This window comes from Trachemys scripta, chromosome 4 (assembly GCF_013100865.1).
Source record: "Trachemys scripta elegans isolate TJP31775 chromosome 4, CAS_Tse_1.0, whole genome shotgun sequence".
NCBI classification, from domain to species: domain Eukaryota; kingdom Metazoa; phylum Chordata; order Testudines; family Emydidae; genus Trachemys; species Trachemys scripta.
The window spans coordinates 20,270,315-20,284,266 of NC_048301.1; positions in this window are offsets into that span (position 1 = coordinate 20,270,315).

Consider the following 13,952-nt stretch of genomic DNA (forward strand, 5'->3'; position numbering starts at 1 on the left):
CAGGGGGTGCAGGAGGAGTGTAGGGTGTGGCGGGGGCTCAGGGCAGGGAGTGCAGGAGGTGTGCAGGGTGCGAGGGCGCTCAGGGCAGGAAGTGCTGGGTGCGGCAGGGGGCTCAGGGCAGAGAGTTGGGGTGCAGGAGGGACGAGGGATGCAGCAGGTAGTTGGGGTGCAGTGTGTGGCAAGAGGCTCCAGGCAGGGAGTTGGGGTGCAGGGTGTGGCAAGGGGCTCCAGGCAGGGGGGTGGGGTGCAGAAGGGGTACAGGGTACGGGCTCCAGCCCAGTGCCACTTACCTAGAGCAGATCCAGGGTGGCAGCGCCATGCATCGCGGTCAGGGCAGGCTCCCTGCCTGCCTGCCCTGTCTCCGGCCTCTCTCCGCTCCAGGAAGCAGCTGGAGTCCCGGGGGGTGGGGGAGAACGGCACCATGTCCTGTTCTTGCTGCTCCTCCAGGTACCTCCCCCAAAGCTCCCATTGGCCACGGTTCCCAGCCAATGGGAGCTGCAAGAGCACAGAGCCGTCTACTCGCCTCCCACCCCCCTGCTCAGGGCTGCAGGGATATACAGTAGTTCAGCCACTTCAGGGAGCGGCGCAGGGCTCGCTGCGGCACAGGGTAGGTGGGGAGGGCTGGGGGAGCTTGGTGGGCCACCGCTCGCACTCATATTTCCCCCCATATGAACTGCTTAACTGTTAACCGTTTAACTGTTAAATGGTTACTATTTTAAAACCGTATTTATGGATACCATTCAATGTTTCCTTTAAATATAAAGTTCCTTATTTATTTTGTCCTGATTCAAGAGACAACAAATACTTTCTTTATTCATGCAAAACATCAGGTGAGAATGTAATAGCAAAATTCATCATCATGACCTTTTTTTTTTTTTGTAATATTCAGATGTTAAAATATTTGACTAAGACGTGGGGCAACATGAAGATTTACTACACTACGGTTTACCAGGAAATATGGGTGGGGTTGGCCTTAACCACTTATGCCTATTACAAAATTTCCTATGGTGGTAAGTTACATTGTTTCAATCTTCGCTTTGGTGTACTGTGTTTGAAACCTTTGTTGTAAATAAAACTGTTGAAATTAATTGTCTGGAAATGCCCAAATATTTTATTTAAAATAATCAGCAGTTGCTTTATCACCTCACTAAGGCCAGACACTAGAAAAGGTTTATTGGGAAAGCTATACCAGCAAACCCTCTTCATGCAGATACAGCTTATATCAGCAAAAAAGAGTGCTTTTGCCATTATAGCTTATACTGGTTCCCAAAGTGAAATAAACTATAAAGGCAAAAGCACTTCTGTGCCACTACACCTGTAGCTACACTAGGGCTTTTGCTGGTATAGAAATTTCTTTAAAAATTACACTTCTAATCAACATTACTGTTCAGGCAAAAGATTTTAGTGTATACCTGTGTTAAGTCAAAGTTTATTTACTGTTGCAACTGCATCTTGAATGGTAAGTGTCTTCAAGGTTAAAACTGTGATTTTTTTTTTTTTTTTTTTTTTTGATTTTTTTAAATCTGAAAACCAATGGAACTTTTTGAGGGCAATTAGTCCATGAAGTGTACTAATTAGTGCTGTCGAGCAATTAAAAAAATTAATTGCAATTAGTCAGATGCGCTAAAGATTCATACGTCCATTCATGTTTCAACCACCATTCTAGGGAATGTGCGTCCATGCTGATGACGCATTCTGCTCAATAACAATCCAAAGCAGTGCGGACTGACGCATGTTCATTTTCATCATCTGAGTCAGATACCACCAGCTGAAGGTTGATTTTCTTTTTTGGTCGTTCGGGTTCTGTAGTTTCCGCATTGGACTGTTGCTCTTTTAAGATTTCTGAAAGCATGCTCCACACCTCATCCCTCTCAGATTCTGGAAGGCACTTCAGATTCTTAAATCTTGGGTTGAGTGCTGTATCTATTTTTAGAAATCTCACATTGGTACCTTCTTTGCATCATCTTTGCAATGAAAGTGTTCTTAAAATGAACAACGTGTGCTGGGTCATCATCCGAGACTGCTATAACATGAAATATATGGCAGAATGCAGGTAAAACAGATCAGGGGACATACAATTCTCCCCCAGGGAGTTCAGTCACAAATTTAATTAACGCATTATTTTTTTTAACCATCATCAGCATGGAAGCAGGTCCTCTGGAATGGTGGCTGAAGCGTGAAGAAGCATATGAATGTTTAGCATATCTGGAACGTAAATACCTTGCAATGCCGGCTACAAAAGTGCCATGCAAATGCCTGTTCTCACTTTCTGGTGACATTGTAAATAAGAAGAGGGCAGCATTATCGCCTGTAAATGTAAATAAACTTGTTTGTCTTAGCAATTGGCTGAACAAGAAGTAGGACTGAGTGGACTTATAGGCTCTGAAGTTTTCCACTGTTTTGTTTTTGAGTGCAGTTACATAACAAAAAAAAAAAATCTACATTTGTAAGTTGCACTTTCACAATAAAGAGATTGCACTACAGTACAGTAACTCCTCACTTAACATTGTAGTTATGTTCCTGAAAAATGCAACTTTAAGTGAAATGATGTTAAGTGAATCCAATTTTCCCCATATGAATTAATGTAGATGGCGGGGCGGGGGGTTGGTCCCAGGGAAATTTTTTTCATCAGAAACAAAGACTGTGTGTGTGCATGTGTATGCATATGTATATATATATATGCGCGCGCACACAGTGTAAGTTTTAAACAATTTAATACTGTACACAGCAATGATGATTGTGAAGCTTGATTGAGGTGGTGAAGTCAGAGGGTGGGATATTTCCCAGGAAATGCCTTACTGCTAAATGATGAACTAGTACTCGGCTGAACCCTCAAGGTTAACACATTGTTGTTAATGTAGCCTCACACTCTACGAGGCAGAACAAATGGAGGGAGGCGAGACAGCAAGGCAGATAGAGATAGACATACACCCTGTGTGTGTGTGTGTGTGTGTGTGTGTGTGTGTGAAAGAGAGATCCACATTGCCCCTTTAAGTACGCTGACCCCACTCTAAGTATATTGCCTTTTTAAGTAGATCAGCAAGTTGAGTCAGCCCTTGCTGCCAGCAAGCTCCCTCTGTCCTGCGCCCTGTTGTGTCTCCCCTCCCGCCCCCCACCGCTCTATGGAGATGGGGTTAGCAGGGGAGCAGCGGGGAGGGGGACACCCTGACATTAGCCTCCCTCCCTCCCCGTCCTGCACAGCGAGCAGGAGGCTCCCGGAAACAGCTCCAAGGCAGAGGGCAGGAGCAGCACATAGCAGTAGGAGGAGGGACAGCTGAACTGCCAGCAATTGATAGCCTGCTGGGCGGCTGCCGCACAGGGGAACTTGGGGGAGCAGGGAGCTGATGGGGGGGCTGCTGGTCCACCCTGGTTCCAAGCCCCCACCAGCTAGCTCAACAGGCTGCTCTTTCTGCAAGCAGTGGACAAAGCAGGGAGCTGCCAAACAACATTATAAGGGAGCATTGCGTAACTTTAAACAAGTAACAATGAACCAACATTAACCGGGACGACTTTAAGTGAGGAGTTACTGTACTTGTATGAGGTAAATTGAAAAATACGGTTTCTTTTATAATTTTTACAGTGCAAATATTTGTAATAAAAAATAGTATACACTTTGATTTAAATTACAACACAGAATACAATATATATGAACATGTAGCAAAACATCCAAAATATTTAATACATTTAAATTGATATTCTGTTTAACAGTGCGATTAATCATGAATAATTGTTTTTAGTTAATTGCATGAGTTCACTCTGATTAATCAACAGCCCTAGTACTAATGAATTTGGTATATTTGGGGCCAGGTGTATTCACCTCCAGTATCACAGCAGATGTTTTGCACAAGTGGTAATTTGGTGCTGTTGAAGCAAATTTCACAGAAAAACTGCAGTTTTGCAAACCACTCTGAGGTATCGTGTAAAAATGTGTACCTTTAATATGCCAGATCCTGTGGACTGGCCAAAATGCACCCAGCACTACTCAGGAGGGTACTGCAAAGTTAGTGTTAAGCTCACCTTTGCACTTCCCTAATTTTCAGTCTAGTCTGTGTTGTGCTAGCCCCCTAAAGACTGCTTTTGTGCCAACTGCTAATAGCTGTAAAGGGCTAGAAACTGCAGACAAGGATTGGCAGAGCGTAGAGAATATCTGACCACAGCTTCATTCCTGCCGAAGATAGAGTGCAGTAGGCACTACTATGCTGGTTTTACACTGCCAGTGCTATACCAGGAATCGGCAACCTTTGGCACGCGGCCCGTCAGGGAAATCCACTGATGGGACGGGCCAGTTTGTTTACCTGCAGCGTCCACAGGTTCGGCCGATCGCAGCTCCCACTCGCTGTTCCAGGCCAATGGGGGCTGCGGGAAGCGGTGGCCAGCACATCCCTTGGCCCACGCCACTTCCTGCAGCCCTCATTGGCCTGGAACGGTGAACTGTGGCCAGCGGGAGCTGCGATCAGCCGAACCTGCAGACGCTGCAGGTAAACCAGCCAGACCCGCCAACAGATTTCCCTGACGGGCTGCGTGCCAAAAGTTGCCAATCCCTGCTCTACGCCTTTGCACTAGGAAAATCTTCCTGTGGCCAGATAAACCAACAATATGGCCTAAAGTAATCATGTGTCACCAGAGAATCTAGATAAATATCTCTAAATGTACAGTACATGATTATACAAACTTGTGCAATCTTCTCCCCTGGGTAACTTGTGAACTTACAGTTAGAAGTCTTAACGTGTGTGTATATATATATATATATATATATATATATATATATTTTTAAAAGCATTATAGCTTTAATTTAAGTAATTCTTCCAAAAACACTCCTTATATCTCAAAGATTTAACAGCATGCTATAATGAGATCTTATAACACTTTATTACACTTATTAAAAAATCAGTATACTGTAATTTTTTTAACAGCTTGTTTTGATAGTTACTTTAACAAAGTATATTTTGCAGTATGCTTAACTTTTCAGAACATGTACATTTCCTGTCATCACTGCAAACTGGTCCAAGTTTGGTTGCATACTAGTTTTTCAGGAGCTTAAAATTTGAAAATGAAAGTGAAAACTGCAAAGCTAAATTTTGAACATTTCAATTTTTCTTCTGTTTCTAGGTAAAAAAGCAGTGGCAGACAGTAAGTATTTGTGTTATAGAGCAGAGTATTCTATAGTTTATTTTAACCATGAATAAGATTTAAAGCAAATAGACCAACATATTAATTTTAATTTAGTTTGTTTTTATATTATGGATATTGCAAAGTAGACCTTAAAGGGAACCTTCAGTTTTTGTTATAGTTCTCTCTATTACTCTGATATGGTTGTCAGAGTGTTTACGACCCTGGTAACGTAGCTGTACATCTGTAAAATGCTCCACTTTCCATTGATACTTTTTCCTTTGTGTAATAAACTAAGTTAATCTCTGCCACAGAACAGTAGTGGTAGTTCAGGAGAGTAACTTTTTAAAAAAGGATTCTAAAATATATATTCAATGGGCTTAACCATTTTATAGAGGTTTTTTTAATCTAACCAGGTAGACCTTAATTTTAACTAAGTTACCATTTTTAGCTATCAACAAACTAGTTCATTTTAACATTTATTTTTTGTAAAAGTTTAATATGCGATCCTTAAGATTTTTAAGTATATCATTGCTTGTGACTGTTTTAAAGTCATAATTTTCTTATTACTCCTCCACTAATGCAATTGTCTTATTTCAATCCTGACTGCAAAGATAGACAATTCACTTGCTCCAAATTGAGTCAATTTTGTACATAAAGACATGTCATCTAACCTTACAGGTAAAATTAAAATACCTCCCATTACACTGTACCACAATAACTATTTACCCCACTTAAATATATCCTGACTTCAGAGGTAAGTTTTTTTTTCCCCGTGAAATCATATTTAACCAATAATATTGATAATGTAAATGTTAAAATATTAGGCTACACTTGTAGATATATGAAGAATTTTCAAATACTGTATTTTCTGGCGTATAAGACTACTTTTTAACCCAGGAAAATCTTCTCAAAAGTCAGGGGTCGTCTTATACGCCGGGTGTCGTCTTATAGGGCGGGTGCTGAAACTTCCAAGCCGGACTGGAGAATCTGCGGTCGCCGCATATGGTGGGGGGAGCTCAAAAACGGCCGCGGCCGCATCCCCGCCCGATGACGAGGTGAGGGGGCGCCTCACCGGGAAGGTGTAAGTGGTAGGTACATACAGTACAGCACCAGTATCTGTACCTGTTCATACAGTATAGCACCAGTACATACAGTACAGTATACAAATGTCCAACAGTCAAAACCCCATCATGGCTCCACCAGCAAGAAGAAAGAAATATGAAGCCAGTTTCAAACTTAAAGTTGTAAACTTTGCCATGGAACATAATAACTGCGCTGCTGCAAGACAATATGGAGTAACAGAAAAGATGGTTCGGGACTGGAAAGCAAATGAAAAAGCATTAAAGAGTATGCCAAGGGGTAAGTGTGCATTAAGAAGAGGCACTCCACATTGGCCAGAACTCGAAAAACATGTAGCAGACATGGTGAATGAGCATCGCCAAAACGGTTATGTAGTGACACGAAATAAAATACATTTGTTTGCACTTCAGTGGGCCAAATCTAACCCAGATCACAGCAACAGATTTAAGGCCACTGTATCCTGGTGTACTAGATTCATGGGAAGGCATAATATGATACTGAGGCAAAAGATGAAAATTGCCCCAAAATTACCTGCAGATCTTGATAGCAAAGTAAATAGTTTCCATCGATACGTAATACAACAGCGCACTAAACATGGCTATGCGTTAAGTAGTATTGGAAATATGGATGAAACTCCAATGAATTTTGATATGGTTGGAAATAAAACTGTCCATCAAAAAGGTGAAAAAACAATTTTAATTAAAACAACAGGACATGAGAAGTCCAGTTTTACAGTGGTACTAGGATGCACAGCTGATGGCGCCAAACTGAGACCAATGATTATTTTTAGAAGAAAAACAATGCCGAAATTCAAGTTCCCTGTTGGTTGTTTTGTACATGTGAATGAAAAAGGCTGGATGGATGAAGAAGGGGTAAAGCTATGGCTTGATAATGTATGGAGCAGGCGACCAGGTGGACTTATTCAAAAATGTAGTCTACTGGTGTGGGATATGTTCAGGGCTCATTTAACTCCCAGCACCAAGCAAATGCTTGCAAGACTAAACACAGATGCGGCAGTTATTCCTGCAGGATTGACATCGTTGGTACAGCCACTGGATGTGTGCCTAAACAAGCCATTTAAAGATCGCATTCAAGAACGGTGGAATGAATGGATGGTTAGCGGCGAAAAGTCATTCACAAAAGGAGGAAACATGCGTGCTCCACAGTTGGATGTTTTGTGCAAGTTTGTCATAAAAGCCTGGAATGATATTGATGCAGAAACAGTAATCAAGTCTTTCAAGAAGTGTGGCATATCAAATTCATTAGATGGTATGGAGGACGACTACTTGTGGCAAGATGAAGAGGAAGCCGAAGCTGAGACCCCACCATCTGATACGGAATTCGATCCATACGATGACTGCCTTACAAATGTATCACAAGATGTCATTGATGTACTTATGATATCAGATGACGAACAGGAGGATTTTGAAGGCTTTTAAAGGGAAACTGTCACGCCAGCAAAACCTGTAAAAATACCGTAGCTTGCAGTTATGATGGGCGTTGCTAACTCGCCAGGGACTTGCCCGGCACTTGCTCTCTCTCTCTTGTTTGTTATCTTCCTCCTATCATCATCAGTTCCAGTTTGGTTGACAGCTTAGAAAACAAACAGCATGGCAGCTCCCATGGGTTTATTGTCTTATCCTTCCTTTCAGCTTTAGAGTGAATTAGGAAAAGTTTAATCCACTTGCACTGTTTTATGTTTACATGTTTGATGTCAAACAGCCTTATGTTTATAAGTGACAGTTTTCCTGCTAAGTACCTTCATGTCATAAGCATTTGAATTAAAATTACCATATTGAAATCAAATCTGATGTTTTTTTAATTTTTTTTTGGTGTGCGTTGGAAGAGGGGTAGTCTTATACGGCGAGTATATCCCAAACTCTATATTTTAACTGGAAAAGTTGGGGGTCGTCTTATACGCCCAGTCGTCTTATACGCCGGAAAATACGGTACTTTGATGTACTGATTCATCTAATTTTTGGCTATTCATAGCTTTGGATACTTAACTGTATCTGTCCTGAATTATAGACTTCTATTACTTTAATTTTTGAACAGTCTAAATTGTTTGTTTCAGAATCTTCTGCTGCTGCCCATCATTAAATGGCTCTTCGTTGAGTATGCATTCCATGACTTGTCATCTCTGCTATAAATGAAGCAAGCTACCATCATAGGGAAGTTAATTGGACCGCATAAGCATTGTACAGTCCTACAACTGTATATAATCCACTGTACTACATAGGAGGAATAAATGTGTTGAGCAAGAAGTATTCTGGAGTGTATTTTAATACTCTAATTTAAATTTAAGAACAATGTCAACATCTTTTTGCTCTGTACAGTTTCATAAGAACTTTCATGTTACCACAAACTGTATCGAAGGAGCACGTTGAAGTAAATAATATGTTGCTAAACTAAATATATTATAGTAGAACAGGTCGGAACTTAAAAACAAACATTTTGGTTGAATTTTTTACTTTTAAAAACAAAAAATTGTCAAAATATCTCAATGTATTCAACATTTTCCATGTGTGAATTTTTATTGCTACTGTGCAACCTCTGATTAATCAGCTTAGTTGTATGGTGGGTTTTTTTTTCAAATTTAGGATGCAACTTTTTAAAAAATTTAATTTAAAAAGTTTTTTGATAATTCTGCAGAAAAATTAGACAGCAAAAGCAGTACTGTTACAAAAATGTCGCAGAAAATGCCTCTGAAATTTCTGCATAATTTCCACCCTTTTTTTTGCCTCTATTCAAAAGGTAACTCAGAAGTTAACTCGTAGCAACACAGGTCTGTTCAGAATAGAGAACATTTAATAGAACTGGTGAATTATCGCAGTTCAGATGTTTATCCCCTTTGCTACAGGAGCAATTGCAAGATGCTACACTGAACAGGCTTATAAAATTAATATTGTTTCCATTAGAGAATAGTACTTAATGTTATATCAAATAAGAATCTTTTTTTTTTTTTTTTTTTCTTTCAAGGTGTACCCTGCACTATTCTCAGTTGTGGGCATTATAGGAGTTAGAAATTTCTAGAAAAGTGGTGCCCAGTAGGTGCCACAGGGGTTTCATCTCGCAGCACTGAGCATTTGGAACATGTTAGATAAGGGAGGTGTAGCCCCTGACTGCCCCTGTTCTTTTTGCTGAACCTCAGAGTCTGAGGGGGTGACTTTCAAAGGAACAGAGAGCAGCTAGGTACCTCTCTCCCATTGGTAATTGAATTGATGCAAACTGAGCACCCAGCTGCCAGTGTCAAATTTATGCATTGCTCAGCTTTGTATTCATTGTATCTGCAAACAAGGTGATATATTTTATTTGGATACAAACTTGAATATTTACAAGCATAGTTAAATGCATATTGCATCTACAGACTTCTAACATTTTCCCCTCTTCCAGCAAAATTATGTTTGTTAAAAGTAGCCATCTGTTACACATATTACATGGGATGGAACACTAGTCGCATTTCAGGGCAATCCACTATCTTGGTGACTGACTTACTCAAAGTAAAAAGTAATACATTTTATTTGAATAAAAGCTTGGCTGTATTAGAGGAGGCTGTCAGGACCTAAATTATCCAGTGACTTTCTGAAAAGATATATACTCAGCACAATACACCACAAATATTAAATCTGTGGCATTATTGGTACTGCAACTTACAAGCAACATTTCAATCTCTTACATGTAGTGTTCTGTTTAAGCACTGGAAGTAGGCATTAATGATCTAATAAAAGGCTTAAGTCCTTATATGTCATGAGTATGTTCTGATTGTGTTTCAGCAGGTTCAAGGTATTTCAGTGGACTTAAACAGAATGTTGCTTTTTACAAATGAAAAAGCAGAGTCCTGTAGCACCTTTAAGACTAACAGATGTGTTGGAGCATAAGCTTTCGTGGGTGAATACCCACTTCGTCAGTGCATCTGACAAGTGGGCATTCACCCACGAAAGCTTATGTTCCAATACAGCTGTTAGTCTTAAAGGTGCCACAGTTGCTTTTTAAAGATCCAGACTAACATGGCTACCCCCTGATACTTTTTTCATTTGCTTTGCTCTGCCTGTACAACCCATAATAATTTTGATTAATGTAACCTTTTTAAAATGTATATGGGTTGGGTAAGTGGTGCTGTAACTGTCTCCCTTTAGTAACTGGCCCCAGCAACTGCAACAGCTTATTACCTATTCACAGTTAAAGGAGTTTTTCATTTATTCCAAAATCTTCTTAATATTGAAAGTTCCATGTTCATTTCCCTCTGATAACTATGACATTTCCATATGAGATACATATTTGCTGTGATAACTTTGCATTTGAATAATCAGGGCTTGATAAATTCACTCACTTAGAATCATAGAATATATTATTATAATAAGGCAATAAATATGATGATGCCACTATTTAAACCCATGGTATGCACACACCTTAAATATTGTGTGCGGTTCTGGTTGCCCCATCTCAAAAAAGGTATATTAAAATTGGAAAAGGTATAGAGAAGGGCAACCAAAATTCCTAGGGGTATGTAACAGCTTCCATATGAGGAGATATTAAAAAAGACTGGGACTGTTCAACTTGGAAAAGAGGCAACTAAGGAGGATATGATAGAGGTCTACAAAATGCTGAATGGTGTGGAGAACATGCATAAGGAAGTGTTATTTACCCCTTCACATAACACAAGAATCAGGGGTCATTGGATTAAATTAATAGGCAGCAGGTTTAAAATAAATGTAAGGAAGTACTTCTTCACACAACACACATTTAACCTGTGAAACTCACTGCCAGGGGATGTTGTGAAGGCCAAAACTGTAACGGGGATCAAAAAATAATTGGATAGGTTCATGGAGGATAGCTTCATTAATAGCTGTTAGCTAAGAAGGTCAGGGATGCAACCCCATGCTCTGGTGTCCTTAGCCACTGACTGGCAGAAACTGGGAGTGAGCAATGTGATGGATCACTCAAAAATTGCCCTGTTCTATTCATTCCCTTTGAAGCACTTGGCATTGGCCACTATCAGAAGACACAATACTGGGCTAGATGGAACATTGGTCTGACCCACTATGGCCATTCTTATGAGCCAAAGGAACATTAGTCATAGGACCAATCTACTTAATCTCCCTATGAATAACTAGCGATCTATGAAAAATGCCAGATGAACTTTTTTGGGGGGGAGGGGGAGGAGGATGAAGAAAATTACAGAAAATTATCTAAACATATTAAAACAGTTTACTGAGCCGTGTGTGTGTATGTATCACAACAGCAAACTGCTGATTAGATTAGGCTAGAAGTATACACTACTACACATGATCACATTTTTGGTGTAATATAGTGTAATTTCATTTTTGCCTTTAAGGAAGGGAAACTATCAGGTGCCTGTCAGACAGAGGTGATTATATATGATCTCATATCACCAGGTGGCTGAAATCAAGCTAAAAAAATATGAGGAAATCAACATGTGGAATCTCTATTGTTTCAGTCACGGAAATCTGTAAATTTACTGGGAAGGAAAGAGTAGTAAGATTGGAAATCCTCTTCTAAGCACTGCATTTGTTGACTAAGAATTTGGCCCATGAAAGAATAGCTAGAAATTGCAAGTTAGAGCTCTCAGCAATTAGTAGAAAGGAGAAAGTGGTCTAGAGCAGGCAGTGTGGTTTTAGTTTGAAAAGAGAACTCAGAACTAGAAATTCCTGGATTCTAATCCTTATTCTGCTGCAGATTTATTGTGTTGCTTTAGGCAAGTCACTTAAAAGTAGTGTCTTCCTTCACACAACATATTTAAAATGAACTGACCACCATGATGATGATTTGGGAACTTCAATAAAGCTGCTAAATCATTTATTAGATATGCAAAAGAAACAAGTCATTTATTAGATATACAAGTTCCAAGTGAACTAAAGGAATAAGTCAGCTAATTCTGAGATCCATAGCCCATTGTGGTAAACTTTATTACAAATATTTTAGTAAAACTCAATGTAACTGCTGTGCTCGGTCTGCTTTTCCTTTCTTGTCATCTTTGGTTTACCAGCTGTGTGTTTGCATTTCCAATAGATGCTGTGTTTTTTTCTATATGGAAAAACACAATGTTAATTAAAAGAGTAATGGGGAAGCTAATGTAGTGTGTTAATATTTACAGCCTTAGAAATTTGGTTCCCTATCCACCCATTCCTTGTGTAAAGGGTCATATTTAAGCTCCATCTCCCTTCAAGGGCTTATCCAACCTTACTCCAGTACAAGGCTATGTTTACATCTAAAATGCTTCTGTTGACCTAGCACTGTCTACATGGGGACTTAGGTTGGCTTAACTACATTGCTCAGAGATGTGGATTTTTCACATTCCTGAGTCATGTAGCTAGATCAATCTAATTTTCTAGTGTAGACCAGCCTTAATTCTTAATTTTCCTCTCTTTCTGCTGCCCTCTTTACCCTAATCCACATAACTGATGCTCCCTTTGTGACTTTCTCTCATTCTTGCCTCGAGGCCTTATTCTGGACTGCTCTATAGGCCAGAACTCCCCTCTCTGATTTGCTCTGGTTGACCTCCACCATCTTCTTCCATCTTGAAATCAAACTTCCTCAAAAACCTATAAACCCTAGCCCATCTTCACCTCCTTAACTTACTGAAAACAATGTGTCCGTAAACAAAACTGAAAACTGTAACCCTTGGAACTAACAAGGTGTGCTTAATTTCACCATTTAATCATATTGTTTTTCACTGTTTTCCTCCTGCGTTGCCCGCTTACTAAACCATAAGCTCTCCAGGTGAAGGTCATTGTCTTTGTATCTATTTATAAAGCACCTACCATGGTTGGAGCTTAATACATACGAGATGGAATCCAAATATGGCAGCAGTACAATTCTGATGGGAATCAGGATATGAGAAGTAAAGTACTAAAGGATAAATGAGGGGATTTTCTATGTAGTAATTTTGGGCCTTATCCAATTAAATGGCTCTCACTGACTTCAACTGGCATCAAATCAGATCCTTTATCCTCGGAGACAACCCCATTTTCTTAATTTGTAGGCTGCCTACCATATAAACTGTGGGATCAGGTTAAAAGAACCAAAGCTGTATTGAATGGAAAACTGTTAAATTTCATATCTGCAAGAAAAGATGTACAGATGAATAATTGAACTTTAGTTCTTCCTAGTACCTGCCAAGCTATGTATATATTCAGAGTTCTTTCTCTCCTATAATGACTGGTACTATTGCCAACACTCAAAGCAGTACAAAGAATGCAGCACCCTGCCCTGTTCAGAGATCAGAAATGTCACCATGGGCTGTAGCAAACACACAGAACTTTGCCTCCTTTATAATCTCTTGGTGGTATTAAATCTAGTGTGTAACAACACAATTGTTTCTGTGTTTCAGATACTGGACTATAATTCAACTAAATTAATTAGGCCAAAGGAGCAGGCCCACAACAAAGGAAATGGTTTCTCTTAATAAACAATTATCCTAATGCTCAATACATACAGAAAGACAAGACAACTCTTTGAGGGTTTTAGTATTAAAAAGGAAAGTTTACAGAAGTATGGCAGTGGTTCTTTCTTCCTCTTAGCATATGTGCAACATGCCTCAGCTGACACATGACCAGGATTCATCACCAAATTTGGTCCACTAGTTGGATCATTAGCTTCCCTGGCCTAGGCTAGGTACTGATGGGGAGTGTGACGTAAACAGTTTAATACACTGCTTATGTCAGTACAAGTGCCTGTTGCTACCAGAAAGAATCTGTTAAGCCTGAATAACGTTGACTAAGCAGAAAATAGAAATAATA